The sequence below is a fragment of the Ursus arctos genome, chromosome X, assembly GCF_023065955.2.
Source record: "Ursus arctos isolate Adak ecotype North America chromosome X, UrsArc2.0, whole genome shotgun sequence".
NCBI lineage: Eukaryota > Metazoa > Chordata > Mammalia > Carnivora > Ursidae > Ursus > Ursus arctos.
The window spans coordinates 71,295,939-71,308,805 of NC_079873.1; the positions used below are offsets into that span (position 1 = coordinate 71,295,939).

Here is a 12,867-nt window from a genome sequence, read left to right on the forward strand (position 1 = left end):
GTTAGGTTTATTCCTAGGTATCCTATGGTTATTTGTCCAATTGTAAAGGGGATTGATTCTTTAATTTCTCTTTCTTCTGTCTCATTGTTTAGTGTATAGAAATGCAACTGATTTCTGTGCACTGATTTTATATCCTGTTACATTGCTGAATTCCTATATGAGATCTAGAAATTTTGGAGTGGAGTCTTTTGGGTTTTCCACATAAAGTATCATGTCATCTGTGAAGAGTGAGAGTTTGAGTTCTTCTTTGCCAGTCTGAATGAATGCTTTTTATTTCTTTTTGTTATCTGATGGTTGAGTCTTGGACTTCTAGTAATATGTTGAACAACAGTGGTGAGATTGAACATCCTTGTCATGTTCTTGACTTTAGGGGAAAAGCTCTCAGTTTTTCCCCATCAAGACTGATATTTGCTATGGGCCTTTTGTATATGGCATTTATGATATTGAAGTATGTTTCCTCTATCCCTACACTGTGAAGAGTTTTAATCAGGAAAGGATGCTGCATTTTGTCAAATGCTTCTTCTGCACCAAATGAAAGGATCATATGGTTCTTTTTTTAAATTTAATATAGTGTATTACATTGATTGATTCACAAATGTTGAACCACCCTTGCAGCCCAGGAATAAATCCCACTTGGTTGTGGTGAATAATCCTCTTAATATACTGTTGGATCTTTTTGGCTAGTATCTTGGTGAGAATTTTGAATCCATGTTCATCAAGGATATTGGTCTGTAATTCTCCTTTTTGTGGGGGTCTTTGTCTGGTGTTGGGATCAAGGTAATCCTGGCCTCATAAAATGGGCTTAGAAGTTTTCCTTCCATTTCTATTTTTTGAAATAGTTTCAGAAGTATAGGTACTAATTCTTCCTTAGATGTTTGGTAGAATTCTGCTGTGAGGCCATGAAAGCCTGGATTCTTGTTTGTTGGGAGGTTTTTTTATTACTGCTTCAATTTCCTTGCTGGTTATAGGTCTGGTCAGGTTTTCTATTTCTTCCCGTTTCAGTTTGGTATTTTATATGTTCCTAGGAATGCATCCATTTCTTTCAGATTGCCAAACTTCGTGGCATATAATTGTTCATAATAATGTTCTTTTAAGTGTCTCCATTTCTTCAGTGTTGGTTGTGATTTCTCCTCTTTCATTCATGATTTTATTTGGGTCCTTTCTCTTTTTGATAAGTCTGACTAAGAGTTTATTGATCTTATTAATTCGTTCAAAGACCCAGCTTCTTGTTTCATTGATCTGTTCTACTGTTCTTTTGGTTTCTATTTCATTGTTTTCTGTTTTAGTCTTTATTATTTCTCTTCTGCTGCTGGATTTAGGCTTTATTTGCTATACTTTCCCTAGCTCCTTTAGGTGTAAGGTTAGCTTATATATTTGAGACTTTTCTTGTTTCATGATAATGGCTATATACTTCCCTCTTAGGACCCCCTTTGCTTCATCCCAAAAGTTCTTTTTTTTTTTTTTTAATAATGATTTTTTATTATATTATGTTAGTCACCATACAGTACATCCCCAGTTTTCGATGTAAGGCTCGATGATTCATTAGTTGTGTATAACACCCAGTGCACCATGCAATATGTGCCCTCCTTACTACCCATCACCGGTCTATCCCATTCCCCCACCCCCCTCCCCTCTGTAGCCCTCAGTTTGTTTCTCATAGTCCATAGTCTCTCATGTTTCATTCCCCCTTCTGATTACCCCCCCTTTCTTTATCCCTTTCTTCCCCTACTGATCATTCTAGTTCTTATGTTCCATAGATGAGAGAAATCATATGAGAGTTGTCTTTCTCTGCTTGACTTATTTCACTAAGCATTATCTCCTCCAGTGCCGTCCATGTTGTGGCAAATGTTGAGAACTCATTCTTTCTGATTGCTGAGTAATATTCCATTGTATATATGGACCACAACTTCTTAATCCAGTCATCTGTTGCAGGGCATCTCGGCTCCTTCCACGATTTAGCTATTGTGGACATTGCTGCTATGAACATTGGGGTGCATATGGCCCTTCTCTTCACTACGTCTGTATCTTTGGGGTAAACACCCAGTAGTGCAATGGCTGGATCATAGGGTAGCTCAATTTATAACTTTTTAAGGGACCTCCACACGGTTCTCCAGAGTGGCTGTACCAACTTGCATTCCCACCAACAATGTAGGAGGGATCCCCTTTCTCCACATCCTCTCCAACAATTGTTGTTTCTTGCCTTGTCTATTTTTGCCATTCTAACTGGCGTAAGGTGGTATCTCAGTGTGGTTTTGATTTGAATTTCCTTGATGGCTAATGATTTTGAACATTTTTTCATGTCTCTGTTAGCCATTTGTATGTCTTCATTGGAAAAGTGTCTGTTCATATCTTCTGCCCATTTTTTGATTTGTTTATTTGTTTCTTGTGTATTGAGTTTGAGAAGTTCTTTGTAGATCTTGGATACCAGTCCTTTATCTGTAGTGTCATTTGCAAATATATTCTCCCATTCCGTGGGCTGCCTCTTAGTTTTTCTGACTGTTTCCTTGGATGTGCAGAAACTTTTAATCTTGATGAAGTCCCATAAATTCATTTTATCTTTTGTTTCTCTTGCCTTTGGGGATGTGTCATGAAAAAGGTTGCTTTGGCCGATGTCGTAGAGGTTGCTGCCTATGTTCTCCTCTAGAATTTTGATGGATTCCTGTCTCATATCGAGGTCTTTCATCCATTTTGGAGTTTATTTTTGTGTATGGTGTGAGATAGTGGTCAAGTTTCATTCTTTTGCATGTAGCTGTCCAATTTTCCCAGCACCATTTATTGAAGAGACTGTCTTTTTCCCACCGGATGTTTTTTCCTGCTTTATCAAATATTAGTTGCCCAAAGAGCCGAGGGTCCATTTCTGGGCTCTCTATTCTGTTCCATTGGTCTATGTGTCTGTTTTTGTGCCAGTACCATGCTGTCTTTGTGATCACAGCTTTGTAGTACAGCTCGAAATCCGGCATTGTGATGCCCCCAGCTTTGTTTTTCCTTTTCAACAGTTCCCTGGAGATTCGGGGTCTTTTCTGGTTCCATACAAATTTAAGGACTATTTGTTCCAGTTCTTTGAAAAACGTTCTCGGTATTTTGATCGGGATAGCATTGAAAGTGTAGATTGCTCTGGGTAGCATGGACATTTTAACTATGTTAATTCTTCCGATCCATGAGCATGGAATATCTTTCCATCTTTTTATGTCTTCCTCAATGTCTTTTAAGAGTGATTTATAGTTTGTAGAATAAAGGTCCTTTACGTCTCTGGTTAAGTTAATTCCAAGGTAACGTATGGTTTTTGGTGCTATTGTAAATGGGATGGATTCCCTAATTTCTCTTTCTTCGTTCTCGTTATTCGTGTACAGAAATGCAACTGATTTCTGAGCATTGATTTTGTATCCCGCCACGTTACTGAATTGCTCTATAACTTCTAATAGTTTGGGAGTGGCTTCTTTTGGGTTTTCCATATAGAGTATCATGTCGTCTGCGAAGAGAGACATTTTGACTTCTTCTTTGCCAATTTGAATACCTTTGATCCCTTTTTGTTGTCTGATTGCTGTTGCAAGGACTTCTAGTACTATGTTGAATAATAGTGGCGAGAGTGGGCATCCTTGTCGTGTTCCTGATCTTAAGGGAAAGGCTTCCAGCTTTTCCCCATTGAGAATAATATTTGCAGTAGGCTTTTCATAGATGGCTTTTATGAGATTGAGAAATGTACCTTCTATTCCTACACTCTGAAGGGTTTTAATCAGGAAAGGATGCTGTATTTTGTCAAATGCTTTTTCGGCATCAATTGAGAGGATCATATGGTTCTTGAGTCTTTTCTTGTTGATATGATGTATCACGCTGATTGATTTGCGAATATTGAACCACGCTTGCATCCCAGGTATGAATCCCACTTGATCGTGGTGGATAATCCTTTTAATGAACTGTTGGATTCTATTAGCAAGTATCTTGTTGAGGATTTTGGTGTCCATATTCATTAGGGAAATCGGTCTGTAATTCTCCTTTTTGAGGGGGTCTTTGCCTGGTTTGGGGATCAAGGTAATATTGGCCTCATAGAAGGAGTTTGGTAGCTTTCCTTCTGTTTCTATTTTTTGAAATAGCTTTAGGAGAATAGGTATTATTTCTTCTTTGAATGTTTGGTAGAATTCCCCAGGAAAACCGTCCGGGCCTGGAGTTTTGTTATTTGGAAGGTTGTTTATCACTGACTCAATTTCTTCATAATTAATTGGCCTGTTTAAGAAATCAATTTCTTCCTGTTTCAGTCTTGGTAGTTTATAGGTTTCCAGGAAGGATTCCATCTCTTCCAGATTGCTTAGTTTATTGGCATATAGCTGTTGATAAAAATTTCTAATAATCCTTCCAATTTCAATGGTGTTCGTCGTGACCTCTCCTTTTTCATTCATAATTTTAATAATCTGGGTCCTTTCTCTTTTCTTTTGGATAAGTCTTGCCAGTGGTCTGTCAATTTTATTGATTCTCTCCAAGAACCAGCTTCTAGTCCTGTTGATCTGCTCTACTGTACTTCTGGTTTCTGCTTGATTGATTTCAGCTTTAATTTTGGTCAACTGCTTCCTTGTGTGTGGATTAGGCCTGTCCCTCTGTTGCTGTTCGAGCTTCTTGAGGTGAGAATATAAAAACTGCATTTTAGATTTTTCTATTCTTTTGAGTGAGGCTTGGATGGCTATGTATTTCCCCCTTAGGACTGCCTTTGCAGTATCCCATAGGTTTTGGACCGTTGTATTTTCATTCTCATTGGTCTCCATAAATTGTTTAATTTGATTTTTCATTTCCTGGTTTATCGAGTCATTCCTGAGCAGGATGGTTCTTAGTCTCCAAGTGTTTGAGTTTCTTCCAAATTTTTCCTTGTGGTTGAGTTCCAATTTCAGAGCGTTGTGGTCTGAGAATATGCAGGGGATAATTTCAATCTTTTGGTATCGGCTGAGACCTGTTTTGTGTCCCAGAACATGGTCTATTCTTGAGAATGTTCCATGGGCATTAGAATAGAATGAGTATTCTTTGGTTCTGGGGTGTAGTGTTCTATATATATCTAAGAGGTCCAACTCGTCGAGTATGGCATTCAAAGCCTTTGATTCTTTGCTTAGTTTTTGCCAGGGTGTTCTGTCTATTTCTGAGAGTGGAGTGTTGAGGTCCACTACTATTAATGTATTTTTATCTATATGTCTCTTTATTCTGGTTAAGAGTTGGCTTGTGTATCTTGCTGCTCCCCTGTTGGGGGCATATATATTTATAATTGTCATATCCACTTGTTGAATACTTCCTTTAAGAATAATATAGTGCCCTTCTGCATCTCTAACTATAGTCTGTAGTTTAAAATCCAATTTATCTGATATGAGAATTGCTACCCCAGCTTTCTTTTGAGGTCCATTTGCGTGAAAGATGGTACTCCATCCCCTTACTCTCAGTCTGAATGCATCTTTGGGTTCGAAATGAGTCTCTTGTAGACAGCAAATGGATGGGTCATTTCTTTTTATCCAATCTGCAACCCTGTGGCGTTAAAGCAAGAATTTAAACCATTAATGTTAAGGCTGAGTACTGAGAGATATGCTTTTAATTCTGCCATGTTGTCAGTAAAGTCTTTGTTTGTATTGGCTGTGACTTTCTGTTCTGTATCACTCTTGGGGCCTTTTTACTTTTATAGAACCCCCCGTAATACCTCCTGTAGGGCTGGTTTCGTGGTTACGAAATTGGCTAGTGACTGTCGATTCTGAAATGTCTTTATTTCTCCATCAATTCTGAATGACAGCTTTGCTGGATAAAGGATCCTTGGCTGCATGTTTTTCTCTGAAAGAGCTTTAAAAATGCTCCCCCAACCCTTTCTCTCATTCCAGGTCTGTGTAGACAGGTCTGACGTAATTCTGATGCCTTTGCCTTGGTACGTGAGAAATTTCTTTGCCCTGGCCGCTTTCAATACTGTATCCTTGGATCTCATATTTGCGAATTGCACTATGACGTGACGTGGTGTAGGTCTGTCATGGTTGAGCTTGGGAGGGGTCCTCTCTGCCTCTTGGACATGAATTTTTGTTTCCCTTGCTAGATTAGGGAAGTTTTCAGCTACAATTTGTTCAAATATCTCTTCTAGACCTCTGTTTTTCTCCACCCCCTCAGGGATGCCGATGATTCTAACATTGGATCGTTTCATTGAGTCAGTAATCTCCCGTAGCCAACATTCGTGGGCGTGGATTTTTTTAAGACCATCTTCTATTTTTATTTTTTCCTCTATTAACCCATCCTCCAATTCACTAACCCTTTCCTCCGCTTCCGTGACCCTGGCCGTCAGAGCCTCTAGTTTTGCCTGCATTTGGCTCATAGAATTTTTAATTTCTGTCAAATTCACTCTCATTTCCGCCCTTTGGGATTCTATATTCTCAGTAATATTTTACTGAATACTTTTTTCAAGTCTACTCATTATCTTGACCATTGTTACTCTGAATTCCATTTCTGATAATTTGGTTACATCCATATCCGTTACTTCTGTGGCAGAGGCCACTGACTCACTGTCTTTTCTTTGCTGGGGGGGGGCTTCTCCTTCTTGTCATTCTGATGAAGAGAGTTTGCAGGGTTTCCAGAGCCCAAAATTATTGACTGGGTCCCAGGCCGTGCCCCTTGTTTTATAGGGATCTTAGAGATGTGGGCTTCTTCTCTAAAGATTTTATTTATTTACTTATCTGAGAGAGGGAGACATACAGTCAGCAAGAACGAAACAGAAGCAGGGGAGTGAGAGAGGAAGAAGCAGGCTCCCAGCGGAGGAGCCCGATGAGGGACTCCTTTCCGGATCGCTGGGATCACGCCCTAAGCCGGAGACAGGCGCTCAATGACTGCGCCACCCAGGCGCCTGGGTTGTGGGCTTCTTGATTTTTCAGCCTGCCTTCTGTGTTCTGGGGGAGGGGCCTGCCGCGCCGATACTCAGGCAACCCTGTTTGGTTAGAGTCTCCGTGTCCCCTGCGAGGGAGGATGGGGATGGGCACTCTCTGAGCCAGTATTTCCAGGCTTTTGTTCTCTGGCGGCTTTCCCTGGCGGCCGGCTTGCCTCTTCTGAGGGTCAGAGCAGCAGAGGTTGCATTGTCGCAGAACAGAGGGATTGCGGCCCGTTCTCCACTGATGTTCTGGCCACTTTAACTCTATTACTGTTGGTGCTGCTCAACCCTGCAGTGTCCCGGGATGTGCGCCCCACACCCAGCGTCCCTGCCCTCACTTCCAGGGCCGGCGCGTCTCTGTCCTTTGTGTTTCTAATGCCGCCAGCCACCAGCCGCCCCGCAGGCTCCCGGGTCTCCCGGTCTCAGTCTATGCCCGGTGAGCACACCTCGATTCCGGTGTTCCGTGAGAAGCCTGGTGGCGCGCGCACCCGGTTCAGGGTCTCAGTCTGCTGTTTCACGGGTGCCGACCGCGAGTCCGCCCGCTCCCCCGTGCAGGTGGCCCGCCAGCCGCCAGCCGCCCCACGTGCGCTCTCTGGGAGTTCCCGGTCTCAGTCTGGATCCCGTGAGCACACCGGGATTCCGGTGTTCCGGGAGATGCCTGGTGGCGCGCGCGTTCACGCCTCACCGGTCTCAGTCCGCTCTCTCGCGGGTGCCCTCTGTGAGTCCGCCCGCTCCCCCGTGGAGGTGGCTGCCGCTTCCCGGCGCCCAAACACGGCGGCTCCCTCCCCCTTCTGTTTATCTTCCGATATCCGTGCCCGGTTTACAGCTCCCCTCTTCGTACCTCAATACTCAGCGCTGGAGATGTTCATTTGTAGAGATCCAGACGCATCATCCTGAGTCTCAGGCTGATTCCGTGGTTATTTAGGCTGGTCTGGTACCTATCCAGCTTGACTCAGGGGACCGGCTGAAAAAGGGGTCCCCTACTCCTCCGCCATCTTAACTCCCCTCATCCCAAAGGTTCTGAACTGTTCTGTTTTCATTTTCATTTGCTTCTGTGACTTTTTTTTTAATGTTTTAGTTTCCTGGTTGATCTACTCATTCTTTAGTGGGATGTTCTTTAACTTCCATGAATTTTTGTTCCCCCCAAATTTTCTTTTGTTATTGAGTTCAAGTTTTAAAGCATTGTGGTCTGAAAATATGTAGAGTGTAATCCCAATCTTTTGATACTGGTTGAGACCTGATTTGTGATCCAGTATGTGATCTATTCTGGAGAATGTTTCATGTTCACTTGAGAAGAAAGTGTATTCTGTTGCTTAAGATGAAATGTTCTGAATATTATCTGTGAAGTCCATCTGGTCCAGTGTGTCATGGAAAGTACTTGATTTCTTATTGATCTTCTGCTTATATGATCTGTTCAATGCTCTGAGTGGGGTGTTAAAGTCCCCTATTATATCATTATCAATGCATTTCTTTAATTTTTGTTATTAACTGGTTTACTTAACTGGCTGCTCCCATGTTGGGGGCATAAACATTTACAACTGTTAGTTCCTCTTGCTGGATTGACCCTTTAATTATGATATAGTGCCCCTCTTCATCTTTTATTAGTCTTTGGCTTAAAATCTAAGTTATCTGATACAAGGATTGCTACCTCAGCTTTCTTTTGATGTCCCTTTGCATGATAAATCGTTCTCCATCCCCTCACTTTCAATCTGGAGTTGTCTTTGGATCTAAAATGAATCTCTGGTAGACAGCATATTGGTGGGTCTTGTTGTTTTATCCAGTCTGATACCTGTGTCTTTTGATTAGAGCTTTTAGCCCATTTACATTCAGAGTAACTACTGAAAGATATGAATTTTGTGCCATTGCATTACCTGTAATGTCTGTTTCTGTAGATTGCCTCTATTCCTTTGTGGTCTTCATTACTTTTTGTCTCTCTTTGCTCAAAGGATCCACTTTAATATTTTTTGCAAGGATGGTTTAGTGATCACAAATTCTTTTAGTTTCTCTTTGCCCTGCAAACTCTTCATCTCTCCTTCCATTTTGAAAGACAGTCTTGCTGGATAAAGTATTCTGGCCTGCATATTTTTTTTTCTCATTTAGTACCTTGAATGTGTCATTTCAGTCCTTTCTGGCCTTCTGGGTCTCTGTGGACAGGTCTGTTGTCAGCCTTATGTTTCTACCCTTGTAGGTTAAGGGCCTCTTTTCCTTAGCTGCTTTCAGGATTTTCTCTTTGTCTTTGCAATTTGCAACCTTCACTATTATGTCGGGGTCTTGACCTAATTTTATGGTTTTTTTAAAGGGGGTTCTCTGTGCCTCCTGAACTTGAATGCTTATTTCTTTCCACAGATTAGGGACACTCTCAGCTATAATTTGTTCAAATATACCTTCTGACCTTCTCTGTTTTCTTCATCTTCTGGAACTCCTATTATTCAAATATTGTTGCACTTTATGGTATCACTGATTTCTCAAAGTCTCCCCCTCATGATCCAGCAGTTGTTTTTCTCTCCTTTTCTCAGCTTTCTTACTTTCCATCATTTTGTCTTCTATATTGGTGATGCTTCTGCCTCATTTATCCTCGCTGTTATAACCTCCATTTCTTACTGCATCTCAGTAATTGCATTTTTAATTTCAACCTGATTAGATTTTAGTTCTTTTATTTCTACATTAAGGCATTCTCTAGTGTCTTGTATGCTTTTTTCACACCTACCTAGTATCTTTAGAATTGGTGTTTTGAATTCTAGTCCTGATATCTTGCCTATACCTATATTGTTCAATCTATGGCAGAGAGTACTACCTGTTTCTTTCTTTTGTTGTGAATTTCTCCTTCTAGTCATTTTGTCCAAAAAGAAAGGAGGAAAGAAAGATAAAGAAAAAAATAATAAAAAAGAAAAATAACAAAAACAGCAATCATAATATCAACAGCAACAATGATAATTTCAGGAAGTGATTCTGGTATATGTTGTGTACATTCTGCTGTTGTGTTTTGGCTGCCCTTTCCCATTGGTCCTTACTCTACAGAGTTCCTCCTTGCTTGTATTGGGGGTGTTTGGTCCTTTTAGTAAGTATGCTTTGATTTGTTTGTGAAGTTGAGCCAGAAACTGATGTTTTGCAGCTTTCTTTGATCAGTAGACTTGGTATATGCAGGGGTTTGTGTTGATCTTCTGAGGGAGAGGTTTGCTGCACTGGCTTAAAAGCTGACTTGCTCTTGTAATGATGTTCCTTTCAGGTCAGGGGGTGCGGTTTAGTGTAGGAGATTACAGGTTCCACTCGAGGTGCTGTGTTTCTCTCTGTAGTCTGACTGTGCTGGTAGGTGGGAGAAGAGAGGGGCGGTAGAAGAAGTAGAATATGGTGTCACCTCGCTCTCTTGTCCCTGGTGATCAGAACTCCCATCATCTGCTGCTCAGGAGGCCCTCTTAAAAAAGCTGGGAATGTCCTTTGACCCAGGCCCTCATCATTTCCCTGCCATAACCTCTCTGTGCCCAGGTCATCCATATGTCCAGAGCCACAGATCTCCTGTATTTTATCTCTGACCAGTGGCTAGGATTCAAAATTCCAAGTTTTAAAGGGCCTGGTAATGTATGCTCCCACTCTGGTCCCCTGGCAGGGAGACTGGGGGCATGCCTAGCACCACCCCATCCTGAAAAGTCATTGCTCAGTGCACAAACAGAGACTAGAGCTTATTGTAATGCTCAGTGAAAAGCTGGAGCTAGATTATCAGCCATCTACCCTCAACTCAGTTCCCTACTCCCATTTGTTCCAGAAAAGCTGCTGAAGAGGTTTGAATCTATTGTGGCAGACACCAAAAAACACTGGCCAGGTTATCTGCAATCTGCTCCAGTCTCTGTGCTCAACTCCGCTCAGCCCTAGAAAATTGGCTACTTGGGATACACATAGAGGTTTAAGCCTATTGTGGCTCATAGCAAAAATCAGCAGCCAGGTTCTTTGCAATCTGCTCCAGTCTCCGTGCCCTGCTCAGTCAATCCCAGGAAAGTGGCCAATCGGCACATGCACAGAGGTGTAAGCCTATTGTGGCTCACACTGAAAAGTGAAGAGGTTTTCTGTCCCCTGCAAGCCCCTTTGACCCTGCTACTGGGCTCCACTCAATGGCTCCCTGGCTGTCCTTTTGTCTTTGGAGAGGATGAATATGCTCTTCCAAATGCCCTCCAGGATTAGGAGCAATCTCTCCCTGACCCAGGGAATCTCCTCGCATGGCTTATTGTACGGTCACAACCCACTGCACTGTTTCAAACTTTTTCCCTCTTCCTGACTTTACTTGGGGAATCAGGCTTCCTCCCCTTCCCTGCCAAGTGGCTTCCCTGTCCCCCAGTTAAGGGTTCTATACCTTGTCTCTGCTAAATTCTCTCGTTCCAACCATGCAGATTGCTTCTGTTCTTCTCCAATCATCTTCCAAGTTGTTCAAAATACTTGAGGGTTGATCTAGTTGTATTTGAAGGATGAAGCAAGTTCAGATTTCCCCTACTACTCTGCCATCTTGGAACTCCCCTGGGGCTGCTTTTATAAGGACACGAATCTCATATATGAGGGCCCCACCCTCATGATCTACTCATTTCCTAAAAGCCCCACCTCCAAATACAATCATGTTGGGGATTAGGTTTTAATATATGAATTTTGAGGGTACACAAACATTAATTCTATAGTAATGGTCTTCAGACGTTTTCATTATCTCCATTTGAAAAAAAAAGAAAAAAGACTGACGACCAAGCCTAATTTGTGAAAGTATACTCATTCTGTCATAAAAATTCTTAGTATCTAATTGCATGTGATTTTGGTATGTATAAATTTCTTAAATAATTACCTCTAAATTGTATCTTTCACACTGTAAGTAGTTATTTGGATTGATCTATTGTTATGTAGCAAACTATCCCTAATCTTTGGAGCATAAAGCAAAAACCAATTATACTTTACATTTTCTAGGTCAGGAATTTGGATCATTTACAGAAAAGATTATCTCTGCTCCACAATGACTGGTGCCTCTGGGGTGGTTCAAATGTCTTCAGATTGCTAAGATGGTTCATATAAGGCCATAAACTGTAATGTCCAGAATGAATTCTTCACATTGCATCTCTGGCACCTGATCTAGAGTGGTTGGAACACTTAGGCTTTCCTGGGTATTGTATTTTCTTTCTATGCAGTCTTTCCACATGGCCAACTTGAGCTTCTTCACAGTATGGAAGTCTCCCAGTAGTCATACTTCTTTCAATGCAGTTGCTTTTCTCCAGAGTGAGTATTCCAATGGAACAAGCCAAAAACGTCAAGGGTTGGTTACCCAGGGCCTAACTGTATTCAGTATGGTAGAGAACTACATAAGAGTCTTAATACTAAGAGATGAGGTCCATTAAGATGGATATTTTAGGAGATCAGCTACTACATAAGGTAATGTTGCAAACAAAAATAACACTACATCTGGTTGAGTGGAGTTAACACCTCACTGGATGTCATGAATCTTTTGTTTTGGAAGCAAATGCTTCATCTTCATATTTTGGCACGTATGTATTTTTTGTATTCTACTGTAATTACCATAAAATACTGATAGTTTGTTTTTATAGTTACCATCAACTGTTATCCATACCATGTAACTAATTTTATTTTGTAGAAGGTAGAATCTATTTAAGTTAATTCTAATACAGGGGCGCCTGGGTGGCACAATCAGTTAAGCATCCAACTCTTGGTTTTGGCTCAGGTAATGATCTCAGGGTCATGTAACTGAACCCCATGTTGAGCTCCATGCTCAGTATGGAGTCTGCTTGAGATTCTCTCTCCCTCTGTCCCTCCAACTCATGCTCTCTCTCTCTAAAATAAAATAAAATCTTCAAAGAAATTAATAACTTAATTCCAATACAGATTTTTGCCTCTAAAATTCTTGAAAAAGATGATTTGCACTTTTAATTTTCTAAACCTACTTGATTGAATACACCTGTGCTATTATTTACTGTTTCAGCCCACCAGAATCTTATAGCAATAAAATTTTGTTATATTTATCC

General features: G+C 41.2%; 1 protein-coding gene across 1 annotated transcript in view; it reads left to right on the forward strand.

Annotated features, from left to right (window-relative positions):
• Nucleotides 1-12,867, forward strand: part of PCDH11X (protocadherin 11 X-linked) — a 386,026-nt gene that overhangs the window by 372,602 nt on the left and 557 nt on the right. The window lies entirely within an intron of this gene.